Raw genomic sequence first — 20098 nt, forward strand, 5'->3', positions numbered from 1 at the left:
AGAAACCTATTTTGAGCAATACTAGCACCCACATAAGCCTCTATGTTTTGAAAATAAGGAGAAGACACAGGACAGTTATGAGAGGGGAGGTGAGCAATAAACTGGCTTTTGCAGGGACAATGTGAATCCTTGTCTCAAGGCGGCATAAGTGTAAATAGGATCCACCAAAATGTCCTGGCCTGCATTCTAGCCTTCCTGTAGGCATTTTGTTACTTACTACCCCAGGTTGGAAAGAATAACACAACACCTTTCTGTTGTAGACAGAAAAGGTGTAATCTTATTCAAAGATGTTGTAATCTCTTTTAAAGACAGGACATCTATCTGATGAATGATGAATCTCAAAGGTTTGACTTCTGAATTTTCCCTTCTTACATTAACTTTGTAGGTCTTTTAAAAATGTATGATTCTGAGAAGTTGGTATTGTTTTAACTCCTGGTTATTCTCCTTGTTATGGGCACAGTACTTATGTAACAGTGACGGTACTCATTTCATGACATCTTTGAAGTGTATGTGTGTGTGTGTGTTTGTGTGTGCAAGCAAATACTTTTTTCTTTTTTTAATTTATTGATTTTATTAATTATAGTTTATTCACTTTGTATCCCAGCTATAGCCCCCTTCCCCCACCCCTTCCCAATCCCTCCCTCCCTCCCTTCCTTCCTTTCTCTCTTCCTCCCTCCCTTATCTCCTCCCATGCCCCTCCACAAGTCCACTGATAGGGGAGGTCCTCCTCCCCTTCCCTCTGATCATAGCCTACCAGGTCTCATCAGGACTGGCTGCATTGTCTTCCTCTGTGGCCTGGCAAGGCTGCTTCCACCTCAGGGAGAGGTGATCAAAGAGCCAGCCACTGAGTTCATGTCAGAGACAGACCCTGTTCCCCTTACTAGGATACCCACTTGGATACTGATCTGCCATGGGCTATGTCTGAGCAGGGGTTCTAGGTTATATCCATGAATGGTCCTTGGCTGGCGTAACTGTCTCAGAAAAGACCCCTGTTCCCAGATTTTTTTGGTTCTGTTGCTCTCCTTGTGGAGCTCCTGTCCCTTTCAGGTCTTTCTATCTCCCCCTTCTTTCATAAGATTCCCTGCATTCTGCCCAAAGTTTGGCTATGAGTCTCAGCATCTGCTTTGATACCATGGTGGGTAGAGTCTTTCAGAGGCCCTCTTTAGTAGGCTCCTGTCCTGTTCCCTGTTTTCTCCCTCTTCTGATGTCCATCCCATTTGCCTTTGTGAGTGAGGATTGATCATCTTACCCAGGGCCCCCTTCCCTGATTAGCTTCTTTAGGTATATAGATGTTAGTCTTAGGCTTCCTGTAATTTAACAGCAAATAAAATCCCACCTCCTGTCTACAATTTCATTTCTAATTCATACTATAAATATCACTTGTTTTAACTTCCAGGCCCTCCTGAATGTGCTGCATAATTTTCTACTCTCTAATTAAAACTCCCTTTTAATATTCCCCCTGTAACCACAGGTAATGAAAGATGAGACAAGAAAGAGAAGAGCAAACAGGCGTTGCTTAGCATTTCATTAATTTCAGGGAAGCAAAGCAAAATAGTTCAGATGTCTAGGAATCGGATCTTTCCTTTTAATTAGGCCAGGACTTTTTCTTTTTTTCTGATGATGAGGGCAAAAGTTGAATGAGGACAGAGCAAGGAGTATCAATGGTTTTAGCGGGCATGTTTTCATACGAAATCAAGCTAGAAATACAGGGAAACAAAAGGTTGTGATTGCCTGACCTGTGTAGGGTGGGCCTTTATTTTTCTTTTGACGTCACATTCAGACAAGAGAGAGAGTATTAAGTGCCTCTTGTGTGCTCTGGCGTGCTCTAGGTAAGGAAGGAAGGTGATTGAATTTGGTAGAGTTCTGTTTCAGGAATTTCTCATTTTCTAATACAGTGCAGAAAGGCTGTTTCCAAAGTCATTCAATAAGCACATAAAATGTCTAGGCTTACAAAAAACAAACAAACAAAACCGCTCAGATCATATAGCCATGGTCATTAATTTACTCATGGTTCACCCTTGGAAAAAAATTATCTAATTTGCTTATCAATTTGCCTACCCCAAAATATGGAGACCATAATTCAGTCTTCCATATAATATTATATTAATAATTTCTTTAGCACAGTTTAAAATGTTACTAAGCATTCAGCAAGCTCTTTTCATTCGGTAATTATGCTAAATAGAACTATCTAAAATTGCATGAAAAATTTAGAGCTCTTAAATCAACAAAGACCCACATCTTCAAACTATATTTTCCAACTTTACTTTATTGGGTTATATTTTCCTTCCTTTATAGGCATACTACATTTATTTAAAGACTTTTATGTCTCTTGTCACTCCACTTCACCAACTCAATATAAACCACACTGAGTAAGTAGCTTTGTCTAGGCCTGCTTCTGAGGATTGGAGATACAGAAATGCAATGCAAATGAGATTGTAGCAGTGATGCAAAACACAGCTCTTTCTTCAGAGGCTACACAAGATCGTTTATTCTTGAGCCAGCAATGGGTGACCGTGTTCAAGATCACAGAATCAGGGTTCCCAAATGCTATATACTGCATTGTGGAAATAATTGCACGAGATTTTTGTGAGTTGCTGAACAAAGAATTTTTAAAATACTTTTACAGGGTAACACACAGGGAGGTGGCTCCAGCAAGCGGAAAAACTCTGCTATAGGTTTTAAGTTTTGTCTAATGATATTTCTTAGCTTTTGGGTTGGTGAAGCTAATGGTTTGTCAAGAACACACTGTTAGATTTTAATTGTCACAGCAGTGGTTAGGTTAGAAGTGAGCAATGGATGGCTTTCAAAGGTATTAAAAATAGTCCTAGACAAACTGGCATCAGTCTGCAACATTTTCACTTTTCATAGCCTTGAAGTTCAGTCATCTGTCCTTATGGAATCGTTAATGTGAATATAACCTATTCCTCCTCTGTTGCTACCTACCCCCCCCCTTTTTTTTCTGGGAAGGTCAGTTAACAGTAGTATTTATTGTCAAGTGGTTCACTCTGGTGGTATGGAGCATTATTTAAGCAAAGAAATGTTGTATTACAAGACACAGTGGCAATATGAACCTGAGGAAATCAAGGAATGCCTTGTACTTCCGAGTCATGAAGGATGAGCAGATGTTATCCAAATGAGGAGAGCTGAGATTCTTCAAGGTGGAAATTATTCTAAGAACCATCAAATATCTCAACTTAGTAACAAAAATATTTCCTAGAGATAATGCTTTAACTCTAATATAAAGCATGAGCATGCACATGATTCTAAATATTATAGTTTGGAATTGGCCTTAGGGCCAAGGCTCTAATGAACATTTATTTATTTATCCTGGGCATTTTCAATTTAAAATTATAAAATATCATTTACATTGTCATCTGAAACCTGGGATTCCCTAAAGGGCCTACAACTGGATGTATTTGCCTCGAGCTTAGGTGAACATGATTCAGAGTAATTCTACATCATGTCAAATACCAGAATACAGATTTATTTTTGCTTTATTTCTGGATATCTCTAACCATATAACAGATTAACAATTTTTGAGAAAATTTTATCCTTTAATAAAACAGTGAATAATTAATGTCAATTGTTAAAATACCCCAGAAAATTAAGTGTGGATATTTAACGAATTGTTTAAACATGAAATTGGTCCCTAGCTGCCAGATTAATTGTATTATGCATATTACTGATAAGAGCTATCTGTCTTCAGAATTTTCAGCACAAGAACTGATATCCCAGTCATTAAGCTCTGCAAGGTTTTTTTTTTTTTTTTTTACCTCCTCCTTGCTATGGAAACAGTGGGAATTACGTGTAAAGTATCTGAGAGCGGATAGTAGTGGAATATAGTTATAGAAGCATATGAGCTGACTTCATGTTGAGTAGTTTCATCTTCCTATCTCCTGATTTCCTCATCTATCACATACATTTAATAGTAGTAACCAGTTCACAGAGTTGTATCAAGGATTAAGTGAGTTATTATTGTTTTTTTACTGGCTCCAAATTGCCTAGGGGCTAGTCTTTATAAGGTATCTTATAGGCTTCATACTATTTTTCATGGAGACCTACACAAACCACATACTAGTTTAGGACATTTCACCAGTTGGGAATTAAAGCTACTCATTGCCACAGTGTCTCCATCTCACCCCAGATTAGTTCTCAAGCTCACGGTGAAGTCCTCTGGTCTCCCTCTGAGGACATGAGGCACAGTGCTGGAGCTCTCCCACACTGGAGCTACCCCTAAGTTGATCAAGCCTGTTCTATGTTAGCATTCATCTGGATAGCTCCCCTTGTGCATGATGGCTGTGCTTCCTGCAAATCCCCGGAGCAAGATTGGGTTCCACGTTGATAAAAGTGGGAAAGATTGAGGAACATCGAACACTGTAATTTTGACGTTAAATGAATATTTTTCAGTGACCACTTGTTCATAAGTATTAGGTTAAAAACCCACTAAGTGATTTAAAAAAAAAGTGACAAGAATGGATGGAGAAAGTAGTAATTTTATGAACTATATTCAGAGGTTCGTTTACAAGTATGTGTCCTAGAGCTTTGGAGCACTCACAGTATGCTGATCTCTCCCCACTGTCTGCACGAAATGAAGGTCAGGCTTATCTTCGAATGTCCTTGTTGGGAGTGTCTGCCTCTCCCAGATTTTATCTATAATTACTGGTTGCAGTTAATAATGAGAAGATAATAACGAAGGAACAATGTGTAGGAAAAAGAGTAGAAACTCTAAAATGCCATGACCTTTAAAAATGAATCTCTGATTTTAAAAGAATCTACAGCTGCATTATATATTGATAGAACTCACTACCTCTTTATAGAAATTCACGCTCACACGTACTATGATACCAAGGTACATGTATTGGAACCCTGTGATAGTTTCTTATAAGTTTGGAGAAAGAACTTGACCTGTTTACTTTGTGTTTAAACTATACTCCATGTATTAGCTGTACCAGAATCACTTGATGCTTAAAGAATGCATCAGATTGGTGAACCATTTCTGGACTTCTGAATGAAATCACACAGAGCTGAGGCAAAGACTGGGTGTTTTAGAACAGCTCTGTAGAGTCGGGTAAAGAGATGATGTGAGCCTTTGTCTCCAGTTTCAGTGTCCCCTTTAGGAGGCGGTGCTGGGGGTACATGCCAGGGCCTTACTTTGCAGACTACTTTTATTTTTAAATTACAGGCAAAGGGTTGAGTGCTTTACATTCCTCGTTTTATTTATTTATTTGTTTGTTTGTTTATTTATTGCTCCATGGTCATGTCTCTGCTTACAGCTTTCTTCCTCCTCCTTTAACAGGGCCTCATTGCACACATTGTTGTGTATCTTTGCTCAAAACCATTGTCCTTGTGCTTATACCTTCTTGCTTGGTTCCTGCTAACAGTTGCCTGTCTCCAGGGTGCCTCTGTCATGTTTGAGTTGTCAGGGCTGCCTGCTGTGGGTCCCTCAGTTGTCTTCTGCCCCTCAGCTGCTGCCAGTAAAGGCATACTCGGCTTCAGGCAGACTCACCACTTGCTGGTTCACTGTGAGGCTTTGTGCACACTCTCACCTGGTAATCGCTTTACAAATCCCAGCTTTGAAGACCTTCTCACTGATGGTGTTTTTAAGCTAGCTGGGCAACAAGTATTCAGGGAAACTGCCGTCCAGTGAGAAATGGCCTTAAGTTATGTTACGGAGTGGATCTTTCCTGGGTTTCCTTCAATCATGTCTCTAGCCATGACTGTTGGGTTCTTAAAAAATATTCATAAGTACTTTTGAGCCAGAATTGGTTTCCTTTTATTCACATTTGGCATGCAATTATGGTGCCTTGCTCTCTGGAGCCATTCACCTTTTGTTAATTAACCTAAGGTGCTAAGAAAGCACAATAGACAGTCACAGATTTGTCTTTACCAGTACAAAGCATGTGGCTTTTGCCAGATGTCGTATTTCTCAATGAAATATGCACTCAATTCAAAGCTCACTGTGATGGATTCTGAAGTGTTAGTTTCAGGGGCTTAAAATACTATGCTTGAACCAATTTTCATCTAGTTGCACAGACATCTGAAAAGGAAATCACTTGGAACAAATTCGTGTGTCTCTCTGTGTGCGCGTGGATTTAACATGAAGCAACTGCAGTCACCCTGTCGATAGTGATGACGTACTCTTTTTTAATTCTACCTGTTAGTAACTGCTCGCTTCCGTCTCTAAGCCGTAGGCATACCCAAGGTAACATTCTCTCTTGCCAAGGTAATCCTCATGGTAGGACTAAGTTAATGTGTGCTGTTGGCAGAACCAAACCCATTAACATGTCTTGGATACTTGTGAGTCGAAAGCAGAGGACCAACGATCCACATAATACATCCACCGTCAAGACTTGCTGCACCTAACACACTGCGCGGTCCTGGTGGCAGCAGGTGTTCGTGAATGCCGATTTCTAACGCTGTGTTGAGGGGAGCATGGAAGTCAAGATTTCCTTAGAACAGTGTTTGTTGAAAAGCACTATCATTCAGAGGCGGCTGGGCATCCAGAAATGCCAGCCACTGAATTAGATCTTTCAAGCGGCTCAGTCTGCTTCACCTGTCAGCCTGCTGAACTGGCTTATAAAGGAAGCTCTGTGTGCAGCAAAATTCCTGGCCAGCCAGGCCTTTTCTGTAGACCTCATTTACTTTTGCTTTACTTTCTGATCTGAGTACTGGAACTCTACTAACATACTCCATCCACGCTCATTCACCTTGTCAAGTGATACTCAAGAGTAAGGATGTAGTATTCTGGGCTGTTTGATTATCTTACACACACGCATGCGCACACACACACACACACTTTGTGTTTTTTTTTTTTTTTTTGATTGGTAAATTCTTTTTTTATTTTTTTATTTTATTTTTTTTTATCAGTTACATTTTATTAACTCTGTATCCCAGCCGTGTCCCGATCCCTCATTCCCTCCCAGTCCCTCCCTCCCTCCCTCATCTCCACCGTGCCCCTTTCCAAGTCCACTGATAGGGGGGAACCTCCTCCCCATTCATCTGATCCTGTTTTATCAGGTATCTTCAGGACTGGCTGCAAAGTCCTCCTCTGTGGCCTAACAGGACTGCTCCTCCCTTCGGGGGTGGGGAGGCCAAAGAGCCAGTCATTGAGTTCCTGTTAGAAATAGTCCTTGTTCCCCTCACTTTGGGAAACCAATTGGTTACTGAGCTACCACAGGCTACATCTGAGTGGAGGTTCTAGGTTATATCCATACATGGTCCTTGGTTGAATGTCAGTCTCAGAAAAGATGCTGTGCCCAGATATATTTGGTCCTTGTGGAGCTCCTATCCTTTCCCCATCAGACTAACTCCCCTTCTTTCTTATGATTCCCTGTACTCTGCCAAAGGTTTGGTCATGAGTCTTTGTTTTGAAAACACTGCTAGTTAGAGTCTTTCAGATGCGCTCAGTAGACTCCTGTCATACGTTCAATGCACATCCCATCTGTCCTTCTAAACGAGGATTGATCATCTTACCCCATGTGCGCTCAATTGATTATCTTTTTTAGGTGTATAGATTTCATTATGTTTATCATATCTTATAGGTCTATATAAGTGAGTATATCCCATGTTTGTCTTTCTCCTTCTGGGATATTTCACTCAGAATGATCTTTTCTAGATCCCACCATTTGCCTGCAAATTTCATGATTTTCTCCTTTTTGATTGCTGAATAGTATTCCATTGTATAAAAATTCCACAATTTCTGTACCCATTCCACCGTTGATGGACATCTGGGTTGTTTCCAGGTTCTGGCTATTACAAATAGAGCTGCTATAAACATGGTTGAGCAAGTATCCCTTTTGTGTACTTGAACAAACTTTGGGTATATACCTATCAGTAGTATAGCTGGGTCTGGAGGAAGCACTATTCCTATTTGTCTTAGAAAGCGCCAGATAGCTTTCCAGAGACACACACACACTTTTAATTTTTTTTTTTGCTATTATTTTTTTCCTTTTATTCCCCCTCCCTTTTAAGTGAGTGTCATGCCAATTTCTCTGTTTTCATTTGTGCTTTGCTTATGCATTTTCTGTTTTTATTTTGTTTTAAAAATATATTAATTTTTAGCCAGGCGCTTTGGCGCATGCCTGTAATCCCAGCACTCTGGAAGGCAGAGGCAGGTGGATCTCTATGAATTCAATGCCAGCCTGGTCTAAAAAGTGAACCCAGGACAGCCAAGGCTACACAGAGAAACCCTGTTTCAAATATATATATATATATATATATATATATATATATATATATATGTAAATACATATATGTAATCTGTCTCTTCATTTTTATTTCATGTGTATGTGTATGTTCTGTGTGCATGCACACACACACACAAATAAATGTTCTCATGTGTGTATACATGTGTGCAAATGTATAATAGGCCTAAACAAAGTACTTGGTGTCTTCCTTGCTCTCTGCTTTATTTACACAGAGCCTCTTACTGAACCCATTGTCCAGCTAGTCTAAATAATCAACTTGTCCCCAGTGGTCCCCATTTCTGTTCCTGTGTGCTAAGATTGCAGATGGCACCATGGTTACCAGTCTTTTACTGGTGTTCTGAGAATCAAATTGTAGCCTGTTCTCTTCAGCAGCAAGTACTGTGTCCATCAAGCTCTCTCTGCAGCCCATTCATGTATTTATCTTTTAAAAAAACAATTGATGTGTATTCATGTTCACCTGTATGTCCGAGCACTATGTGTACGCCTGGTGCCCATGGGGGACAGAGGTAGAAGGAACTGAACACCCTTAGGACTTGTCTCCTAAAATGTTTGCATTATGATTCATAATAGTAGCAAAATTACATTTATAAAGTAGCAACAAAAACAATATTATGGTTGGGTATCATCACAACCTGAGGAACTGTGTGAGGGTTGGAGCATTAGGAAGGTTGAGAAACAGTGCTCTGTGGCCTCTGCCTAAGGCCCTTCGCTGAGTTCCTTTGAGGGTAATACACTACAAGCTTAACACAAAGTAAACCCTTTCCTCCCCAAGCTGATTTCGATCATGACGTTTTGTCGCAGTGAACATTTACTAAGACAACCAGCAACATACTTACATAATGTTTAAATTATTCATTAAATAAACATATGTTTCTAGAAACCATGTACTTAGTACATATGTTTCTAGAAACCATGATACTTAGTAACTTCACAACAGATAATTTATGATTTCTGTGGCATTTTTGTGTGTGTGTGTGTGATGTTGCCACACCAATGTGAGACAAGCTTGCTATCAGTATACTACACTTGTAATCCGGACATGTTATCATTTAATCTGAAAAAAAAAAGAAAAAAGAAAACCAACTCTGTATTTAAACTTTTTCTGAATAACCTAGTCACTCTGAGGTTGAAGATAGCCTCATTCAGATGGAATGGTGCTAGGTGACCTCTTGGGGAACCTCTCCCTCTTCAATTGTGTGTATTCAGTATGAAGCCATGGCAAGAATTCAAAAGACTTAAAAATAATTCTCTTCAAAGACTAGAAAACAGCAAACAAAATAAGTCCTCTATGTGTTTTCAAAAAGAAGTCAGGAACCTAGATCTAATGTTATACAGTATTTTATTTTGTACCTTGTGTCTTTGTAGCTAATGAGTGTCTACCATCATCTTCTCTTTTGTAAACTGTAAGGACCCTATGTGATAAGACAGAAGGTTCATTTCCTGCCTTCCACACGATCATCCAAGAAGTTCATGAGGCGTCGCGAAGATTGTACTTGAATGACTACTAAATAAAAATTTTATTTAGTTAGATGTTTTTTCCACATTAATTTTCCTTCCTGGCTTGTCCAGTTCTCTCAAAGGTGGTTTCTCTCTAGTGTGGTTGTTGCTCTAAGATGAAGAAACTAGGCTACCCTACCTTTTAAGTTAGTAAGTAATGAAAGTAAATTTAGAAGTTGTAACTAAGGCTTCACAAGCAGAGAAGAGAAACTTAGAAAAAAAAATCTGTTAAAGTAAAAAATAAAATAAAATAAAATAAATCCCGAAGCAAATGAAGTATATTTCAAGCACCACAAACAAAAACCTGAGACATATATTTTAAAGTTCTCTAAGACCAAATAGAAGAAATGCACCACATGTTTTTGCTTCATGACTTCTGAAACTGTTTGATATCAGAGGGAAGATTTTTGGAGAGGAAACTCACATCTTTTATGAATTTTAATATTGTATATGCAACCATTAGTGCAACTTAAATTGCATTTATACAATTAATATTTTTCATGTATTATTTATGTACCACATTCGGGTCTATGTGCTTGAGATATATTAGTGCCTAAAGCTGGTACCGTTCTGCCTTCATGGAATTTACACGTGAATGGAGGCAAAGAGGAAGTGATGGACAGCAATCAAACAAAATATTGTAAGAGAATTTGGAAAGCATTATTCAAAGTAGGACAAAAGACCCTGGAAGTAGGAATTAGGTATGGTAGCAGTGTGGTCAGGTGAAGCCTGGTGTCAAAAACGATATCTGATAAAGAGATGAAGGTATTTGCAAGAAAGCAGTTTCTTACCTCAAATTTAAATACAAACACTTTTAATTTGTACAGGACATCTATCTGGTGAAGTGCATTGATTCATCTGTGACATTTCTGGTGCTGCACTTAACACTGCCCGTGGTATTGGATGGCGTCTAAGGATCTGCTTCAGGGAAGACAGCAACTGTGTTCAGACATTAGTTTTATAACTGTCGTCTATACTTATTAGGTATGGATTATTTTGAGCAAGATGTTTATGAACACATAAGCCACAAATTATCGGGCAGCAAAGCAGAATGGCACTTATTTCAAATGATTGTACATTGCCTGTAAAATATTGACCATATTGTGCCTTAAGCAAGCAGCCTGTGGTAACCTGTGGAAATGATGTCCTATTCCCTTGATCCAGAATGCCCAACAAAATCATGCACATCAAGAGGTTCAAATTGCCAGGTCAGGACATCCATGAAATGCCTCAGGCCATCAGGGGTATGCGCATCAGAAAAGCCACTGAGTATTTGAAAGATGTCAGTTTAAAGAATCAAACGAGTCATTCCTGGAGAACAATGTTGGTAGGTGTACCCAGGTCAAGCAGTGTAGCTAGGGTACGGGGTTGATGGTCCAGAAAGAATGCTAATGCTTCAGTGCATATGTTTGAAAATGCAGAGAGCAGTGCTGGTCATGAGGGGTTAGATGTAGATCCTCTAGGCATTGAGCAACCCTGTGAGCAAAGCACATGAGATGCACCACTGAACCTACCGAGCTCATGGCTGCCTCTGCCTCCATGACAGCTCTCTCTGTCACAGCACGACCCACATTGAGAAGGAACAAATTGCTCCTCAATCAGAAGAGGGGCCTTCACAGAAGAAACAGATCACAGAAGACAAAACCTATGGCATGAGGATCAATTCTGCATCAAATACATGCAAAGAAAAGTTGTTTTTAAAAAAAAAAAAATAGGCCATAGTGTAGGCATGGTGTTACATGTAATCAGAGCACTCAAGCAAATTATGTCAGATACTTTCACTTTATATTTATAGATAATGTGTGTTGAATACAGTCATCCCTACAGTTGAGGAAGACCTTATAATCTTATTTTAAGTTTTTCTGCTTTTTTTTTCTGGAGGATAACAAGCTGAAGGCATGCCTGGGATATATGTAGCAAGACCCTACTACAACATTAAAAAAAAAAAGAAGAAGAAAGGAAAATTAAACAAAAAAAAAAAAGAGTTTCAACATGGGTTAGTGTGTAGAGGTGCTTGCCACCAAGCCTGGAAACCTGTGTTCAGTCCCCATAACCTCCACAGTAGACTGGAAAAGGGGAACAGACTGCCATAAGTTATCCTCTGTTCTCCTCCTGTCTTCTGTCATGCATATAGTCACTCACGTACACACACACACACACACACACACACAGACGTTCATGTGTGTACATACAGATACACAGACACACACATTTCCATGTGCACACACATTGAAATAAAAACAGAGAGATAGATGAGAGAAAGAAATAAAACAAAAAAAATGTAAAAAAAAAAGGGCAGAAAAACTGAAAATAAGATTATGAGGTCTTCTTCAACTGTAGGGATGACTGTATTCAACATACATTATTTATAAATAAAGAGCAAAAGGACCTGCCATTCTGAAAGTAAAAATACATGTTTGCAATTTTCTCTTTTCTGCACAGCCTACTTATATAATGTGTAGTCTGTTTCTAAGCGGAAATTTCTTAAGTTTAATTTCTCTCTTCCTCTTCTGATGCCTTGTAAGTATAACTGGAAAATTCTTAGTCTAATGTTTAATTCATCTCTTCTGATATCTTTTGAGTATTAGTTTGAAGAACTGACTAGCTAGCTTAAAAGTCCAGGTGTTGAATTTCTGCTTCACCGTTTACCATCTCTCTGGCTTGGGCATTTTGCTACACTTAACTGGACCTATTTCCTCAACTGTAAAATAGGGTTCTACAACTCTCAGAAATGCCAAATAAAATAATGTACCCAAAGGAAAGAACACACCACAGATATTTAGTCATTATATCAGATTCATCTCTTAGGCTTTTAAATTAGGCAATATTTGAATAAAGAAAAACTGAAAATCAAACGGGTCCATAGATAACCATACATTACATTAACTAGATGATTATTATGTATTTTATTTTACTATTTTATTTTTGTGCCATGATAATTCTGTAGCACTATTGCCGTAGGAATTTTGGAAGCCATTACTAGAGAAGAAGAAATTTAAATGGGCCATAAAGGAAGTGTAAGCTTTGAGATTGGCAGAGAAAAAGATGATGCCAGTAATAAACCATGAAGATCAGTGATGTCAGTTGGCAGAGGATGCCTGTATAAGGAGCTGTATCAAAAGTGTCTTGTCCGTCTACTCTCTTGTAGTGAAACTTTCATTCAGTAAGGGCTTCTATACGAAAAAAAAAAAAAAGCCTTTTACGTGCTGATAGGGTGTTCATAAGATAGATACCTTTCTTCTTCTTCTTCTTCTTCTTCTTCTTCTTCTTCTTCTTCTTCTTCTTCTTCTTCTTCTTCTTCTTCTTCTTCTTCTCCTCCTCCTCCTCCTCCTCCTCCTCCTCCTCCTCCTCCTCCTCCTCCTCCTCCTCCTCCTCCTCCTCCTCCTCCTCCTCCTCCTCCTCCTCCTCCTCTGTCTCTTCCTTCTTCCATTTGAAGTGCTATTTATTTATAAACGGCCAATTGACAATGTCCTCTTTTGGTAGGAAAAAATGTTCACCTACAACTTGTTTGTTCAACAACACATCATCATATGGCTTATGGGGGTGGCCCTAAAAAGTGAACAAGTTTCCTTGTACCACTCTTAATGCTTTTTGCTTAGAATAATCCATCTGTATGCCATTGCAAACCAAGTCTAAACAAAACCTCAGTGATGATGAAAGATGGCCCAGCCAACCCCAGTATCAGTTGGGTCTTTGCTTCTTTGTAAAGAAACTGTTTCTTGTTCATGCTTCCTGAGAGTTCAGTAGAGATACTGAATATTCTGCCTTCAATATAATGGCTCCTGGTGAATTCTATGTGTAAGAGTTGGTTCAATAAGTAAACAGTACAATAAATGGCCTTTTACATGGGCTTCTTTCACTTACAACTTTTTCATATTGTGTAGAATTCCAGAACTCCAGTATGTTTTTGTCAAGTAATACCTATTGCTTATTTATACCACAGCACCATTTTATTACCTGTAATCTTTTTACTGCTTGTGAGCGCTCAGACTTCAGGTTGTGTAGCTACTATTTGTCTTCTTTGACTTCTCTTTCTCCTATTGGTTCATGCCCTATCTTGGTACTGATATTTCTCTTCATCTTTGTGCATTTGATATTTTGAAACCCACATGTAAATGAGATCATAACAATGTTTTCTTTCTGTATATGGCTCAGTGTCTGGCTCGTTTCATTTCAGGCTCATGCTTGCTGTGACAAATCATAAGGTCTTGTGTTTTTTTTATTTTATGATTAATAATATCTACATGTATTTTTGTTCAGGAGCACTTGCAGCATGCACATTTTTGTCTGTTCTCTTACAATCTGACACTTGGGTTGTTTCTGTGTCTTGGATGTTCTGAATAGTGCTGGTATAAAGATGAGAACCTTTTCTAGTATACTTTTGTAGTTTCTCAGTATTAGACTAACCCATCAGATATTTCCATCTTATAGGTAAAAGTAATTGAATTTTATTGTTCTGTATAATTTAGACTGTGTTGATTTTTGACAATTTTTCTTTTTCCCTCCCCTTCTTTGGTTCCATCTCTCCGTTTTCTGCCTTCTTTTTCTTTCCTGTTCAACTATGATTATTATTTTATATGGACCAACTCAGCTGAAGGGAAAAAAGTTTGTGATAAATAGGGAAAGACAGTATGATGTGGACTTTGATATCATAATACTTTGCAAAATGCTTACACATCTTTTTATCTAGAATAACAAGAAGACTGGATGAGAGTATATTATTTCTATTACTTTTTAAATTAAAAATTACACTATTTGTGCTCTTACTCATTTTGAGACAAGGTCTCTCACTATGTAATCCAGTCTGGCCTTGAACTGTCGTTTCTGTCTTTCTCTTATTTCTGAATTGAGATAATACAAGCAGGTACCACCATGCTCATTTATAGTTGAGTTTAAAAAGAATTTTAGATTATCAACTATGTTGTAGGTGACAATTAATATTTACTATTGATACATCTTCTGGTAATGCTGCTGTTAATCTTGAACAGCTGTATAACCAAATCACCACACAGACACTGGGATTTATTTAATTAACCTAGAACACAATGCTGGGCAATAGTTACTCCCTCTTAAACCTCCAAGCCCTCATAGTTTCCTAATATTTAGATTTTACCTATTATACTTGCTTTTAGTGAAAGCTTAGGTCTGATTCATTCTCCATGTAGTTCCAAGATCTGTCCTCCAGCTCTTTCTCTTAGGTCTCTTTTCCTCCTGCTCAATTCCTGTCCTCTGGTTCCTCCCACTCCTTGCTCAACATTGTGGCTGATTATTTTATTTTGGCCTGTTTACACAAAGTTGAGACAGGATGCTTAGAATGAGTATCACAATGCAATATCCGGATTGAAACCAGAGAGTTGGGGGTTGGAAGAAATCATATGTTCATTTAAATGAACAAAGGTAAGGTGTATACATTTCAAAAGAACATTATACCAACACAACTATTATAATAATTTTAATTTAAAAATTAAAATGTAGTGTATTTTAATACCAACAGAAACCAAACAAGCTCTTGCTGGTTGTTTGAGAGCTTGTAGCTTCTTGCTATGTATTTTGAAGAATTCAAAGAAAAGAGGAGAGAAATGTATTTTAAATGAATTTAAATCCTGTAATAGAAATCAGAATACTGATTTTTATGGCAATATAAGTAATATATAATATTCATGTAGATTGCCTAATGTAAACAATAGGGAAAGCAATTTGGATCACAAAGATGACTTTTCTCGTGTTTGAACATCTAATTCATCCATTAATGTAACATTCACTTTGACCTATTAAAAATATTTTTAGTATATAAGGACTGGATAGACATCATTTTCACTATGGCCTCCATGCTCTGCTTCCTACCCCTCCCATGTTTTCTACCACTTCTACTCAATTTTATGGTCTCCTCTTCTTTAGGAGACTGAGAATTGTCTGAGTCCATCCCGTATTATTCCTATGTATACATGTGTTTAGGGTTAACTGCTTGGAATTGGACATCCAACAGGCGGTCATCCTTGGAGAAAATGACTCTCAGTCTCACAGCCACCATTAATTGACTATAACTCTCTATCTAGGGCCCAGGGAAATTCACCCTAGTGTCATCATCATGTGCATCCTGTATAGGAAATTCTATGTTAAGACCTCATGAGTACAGCGTCTTTGTTGCATCCAGGGGGAGGAGAACAAATGACCCTATCACTCAGCAGGTCTTCTGACACAGTTTTTGCAGCCCCTCTTCTGGAATGTTCCCTGAGCCTTGGGTATAGGATTGCAATGTAGATTATCAATTATGACCAGGATCTCCACACTCATTTATTTTCTGTGGTTTTATCAGCTCTGGGTCTTTGTAGCACCGCTATCGGATGGGCTGATGAATGCTGAGGAATACGCTGATCTGTGGTCTAAGATTAAGTGTTGTTTAGAACACTGCCAGAAACTGGATTCGTTTAGGAAAATGGCAGGAGTGGATTCTCCTCTAGGTTCTGTGATGCTGCTGCTGTGAGTAGTTGACTTGGTTACATTCTGCACCAGATATGAATTCCTTCTTACTGAGCAGTCCTTAAGTCCAGTTAGACAGCTGTTGGTTACTCACAAAATGAAAAAGTTCCTATTGCATTATTGGGGATATTTTGCCAGACCAGTCATTTTTGTGATTCTTATAGGCTATGGAAAATCACCCTAAAAGTCACTTCCAAACCCTCTAGTGAAAAAGAGAATTAGATCGTTTTGAAGAGATTATATTTAGAAAGTTCACTTGGAGGAGATGGTAATGCAGAGTACTAGCTAGGGGATAGGATTCACTAAAATGTGAAATCATTTGCAATATCTATGACAATCATATATATTTCATGTGACTTATTCATTTTGTAGCTGAGCAGAAGTTCAGTGCAAAGAGGATAGTGGCAGTAGTCATCTGTGCATTGTAGATACTTGGAAAATCGGCATAACTGTATCACTATAGGTGAACTGCCCTAAACTAATGAGTGTGTGTGTGTGTGTGTGTGTGTGTGTGTGTGTGTGTGTTTTGTTCATGGTCGTTTGCATGCTAAGCATGTTTTCTACCACTGAGCTAAACTTCCATCCCTGCAAGAAAACCTTTCAGAGACTATACAGTATATAAACAGAAGCGCATCGAGGTCAAAACTAGCTATACTTTTTACTGAATAGTTTAAAGATTAGATTTTAATATATATTGCATCATCCAGGGCTAAATTTGAGTGATATCTCTATCTCTCCATGCACTCACATGCTTGCGCTCGCACACATACACACAATATACCTGGACTCTCAGTTTTCCAGGTTCATTGTTTTAGATAATATCAGGAAGATTTATATGATCATATCTAGAAGGAACCTGGGCATTCAGGCTCGGTTTGATATTCCACTTTCATACTTGCAAAAAGAATGTGCCAATAATGTCAGAAGGCCGAGGACCTGATGAATAATCTGGTTTAACAAGATAGATCTGCAAAGGGCAGTTGATCCATCTGATTATTAGACGAGAAAGGAAAGAATTGCTGTTAATATAATCAACCAAGGTCGTGTGGCCTCACACACAGGCCAGCGCAGACCTTAGGCCAAGCTGGTTTTCAGGGTAATTGCAGTATGGTGTCCTAAAAGGGAAGACTGTTGCTTTGGCAAATCAGAGGTTAAGAAAATCAAAGACAAAGGATCTTTCTGGATTCTGTGTTGCCGGCAAACAGCATAAGAGGAAAGAAGAGAAAGAAAGTCACTTGGTGAGAGGGGACAGAAGGCAGCCAGGAACCCAGGCTGCTGCTTCTGTGGGAATTTGGTTCAGGCGTCAGGCCTCCACTTTCTCATCTATAAAACAAAGGGCGTCAGGGGTGTGGCTGGGTTGTTCGTGAGGATGCAGATATGGATCAGATTGATCCCATAGAGAAGAACACAAATTTGAATATTTATGAAAGCAAAATTGGCTCGTGGTCAAAAATGGGAAAGAACCTGGCAGAAGGAAATGAAAGTCCATCTTTCTGAATTCAAAAACACAACATAAAGCTGTCAGAGCTTTCTAGAAGGAGGAGATTTTTTTCTCCACTGTAGTCTTGTTCTCTCTTCACCAGCATCGCCTCCCCCACCCCTTACTTTTTGTTTCCGGTAACCATGGTGATACTTCCTCTCAGCAACCTTCTTCGCAGCTGGCCCTTTTGATATACAGCAAATTTACTCCCATTTACTGGCACAGGGTTCTAACAATGCTTAGCAATTCATTTAGGAAGATTTTTTTCTCCTGGATAATACATGTGAAGAATTATTCTACCGTTAAGCCCCCTACATAAGGGGCACTGTATGACAGGGATACTCCGTGGTTAATTTTAGTTGCTAACATGAAATTGAGAATGATTATGCCAAACCCTGAACTCCCTGTAATGGCTCTCACCTCAGGGACCATAAAGTCCCAGCCCTCCAACTGGTTGCCACCTTCTTTTTGTATGGAACCAGAATAAGGTGATTGTGCACAAATAGCACATGGCAAGCCTTGTAAGTGAAAAACTGCCAAGTGTGTAATTATCACACTTACAAAACCATTGAATTTTCTGTAGGAAAATATATACCAATATATACATTTCTTTGTAACAATATGCAATAGTTTGTAGAATATTGTATTCATCTTTTAATGACAAAAACCTCAAGGAAGTTCATATCGATGATAAAAATTCCTATAAATGATCACATAAGTAATGTCTAGTTTGTGTAGCTTAACTTGCTTGTAATCCTATATTCCTGAAAACGGGTCTTTCTAAGCTCTCCCTAAGCCCTTCCCCCTCCCCGTGTGTGTGTGTGTGTGTGTGTGTGTGTGTGTATTTGTGTGTGTAAAACACAAAGGAAACCAGATGATAACATTCATAGGCTTATAGACTCGGCTCCTGGTGACACACTTGGATGGAGGCAATTAAAATGCCTGTCAGGCATTTGGTACCACAAGTCCCTGTAGCAGGCTGCTAAATCCTAAGCTAGGGCAGCATCCTATTGTCAGTGAATGATGGCGGAGCTGAGTGGCTTGTCATCATTCTCGAAAATTCTGAGCCTAGTGAGCTCTCTCTCCCTCTCCTACTTGCCTTATTTTCCTTTCCGCCACTGCGGGGACTTTTTCTAATTTGCAGCTTCCCTTTCCCTCCCCGGCACACACAGATAGGAGCTGGTGGCTTTCAGACTGCGTCTGTCTGGAGCTAGAGAGGCAGAGCAAAGGGAGTGTTCTTGAAGCAGGTTTCTGCAGCAGCGCTTACAGACTGGATTTGGGAGCCCTGCTGCATACGCACCGGTAATGCTTTAGGGCTTTTACATTTTATTTCATTTTATTTTTAATCCACTTTTTCAAAGGATCTGCTTCTTCTGGCCTTGGATTACTGTGTTTTCAATACGTTACTGAGCTTAAAATCCTACTGAGCATTTGTTAAACTACAGACTCCACGGCATAGATTTATTATCTGTATATAAGGGATGAATGGACTTATTGGTGAGTTACGATTTTTGATATTTAGTTGACAAACGTATATGTATATATGTGTTTTCCTTTGTTTTGTTCCTCTAGATTCTTCAGCTTGTCTCCAACAGAGGAAGCACTGATTGGGAACCACTCAGTCAGAAAATTAAAAGGTACTGCCTGTTTTATTTGGATGTTTAAGTGAGGGGAAATTGAGAAAGGACTGGAATGTTATTATTTAGGTTTACCCCTTATGGTTGGTCTTTTATCCCAGAGTAGATTGTCTGATCATTGTCTATAAGATGTAGCATTTCTTATGCAGATTTTACCATCAACCAAGGCTGTTTTGAATAGAAAGTATATAAAAATATGTCTTTCATCTATGTTGCAAATTATTAAGAAATATCAGCATGCCTAGCTCACTTGTGGTGTTTGAATTTTGTCATTGTGACAGCTAGCAAAATGTCTGAAAAATCTGTATCACAAAGAAAATGTATTCATTTGAATTTAGGAAATATACGTTAAAAAATGATCTTAGCTGAATGGTTTTTTTTTTTGTTTTTTTTTTTTTTACATTCTCAATAAAATGGTTCACCCTTTGTAGACAGGATGAGAACGGAAAGCTGAAGCCCAGGGATGACTCAGTGTTGTTAGGTTTTGTGAATAGAATATTGTGATCTTTACTAATGTTTTAGTATACAATTAATATATTTAAAGTCAGAGATGGGTAATTCTTAAAAGAGCATAGTATCACATGGTTTATTTAGGATTAATAGCATAAAAAAAAGAAATTCTCTCTCTTGCTATGAAAGCAGTTGAATCCATTGATCTGGGCCTTATGCCTTACCTGAAAAATATTAATTTTTAAACAGCGTCAGAGTGTATATTGATTTGAAAGGACGATTATGGATACTGCCTTGTTCTTTAATTCTTTAACATTATCTTTGATTTTTAACATACGTTATTGTCC

At 38.6% G+C, this 20098-nt stretch overlaps 1 protein-coding gene across 40 annotated transcripts in view; it reads left to right on the forward strand.

The window, feature by feature from the left end:
- Positions 1-20098, forward strand: part of Map2 (microtubule associated protein 2) — a 268475-nt gene that overhangs the window by 121231 nt on the left and 127146 nt on the right. For 8 of the 40 annotated variants that reach the window (XM_021660112.2, XM_060368522.1, XM_060368520.1 and 5 more), the window contains exons 1-2: positions 18615-18966; positions 19237-19301. The gene's annotated coding sequence lies outside the window, so the exon portion shown is untranslated. Of the gene's footprint in view, positions 1-18547; positions 18967-19236; positions 19302-20098 lie in introns of those variants that run through there. The other 32 variants (XM_060368506.1, XM_060368505.1, XM_060368504.1 and 29 more) reach the window with 13 other exon arrangements.

Source organism: Meriones unguiculatus, chromosome 15 (assembly GCF_030254825.1).
Source record: "Meriones unguiculatus strain TT.TT164.6M chromosome 15, Bangor_MerUng_6.1, whole genome shotgun sequence".
NCBI lineage: Eukaryota > Metazoa > Chordata > Mammalia > Rodentia > Muridae > Meriones > Meriones unguiculatus.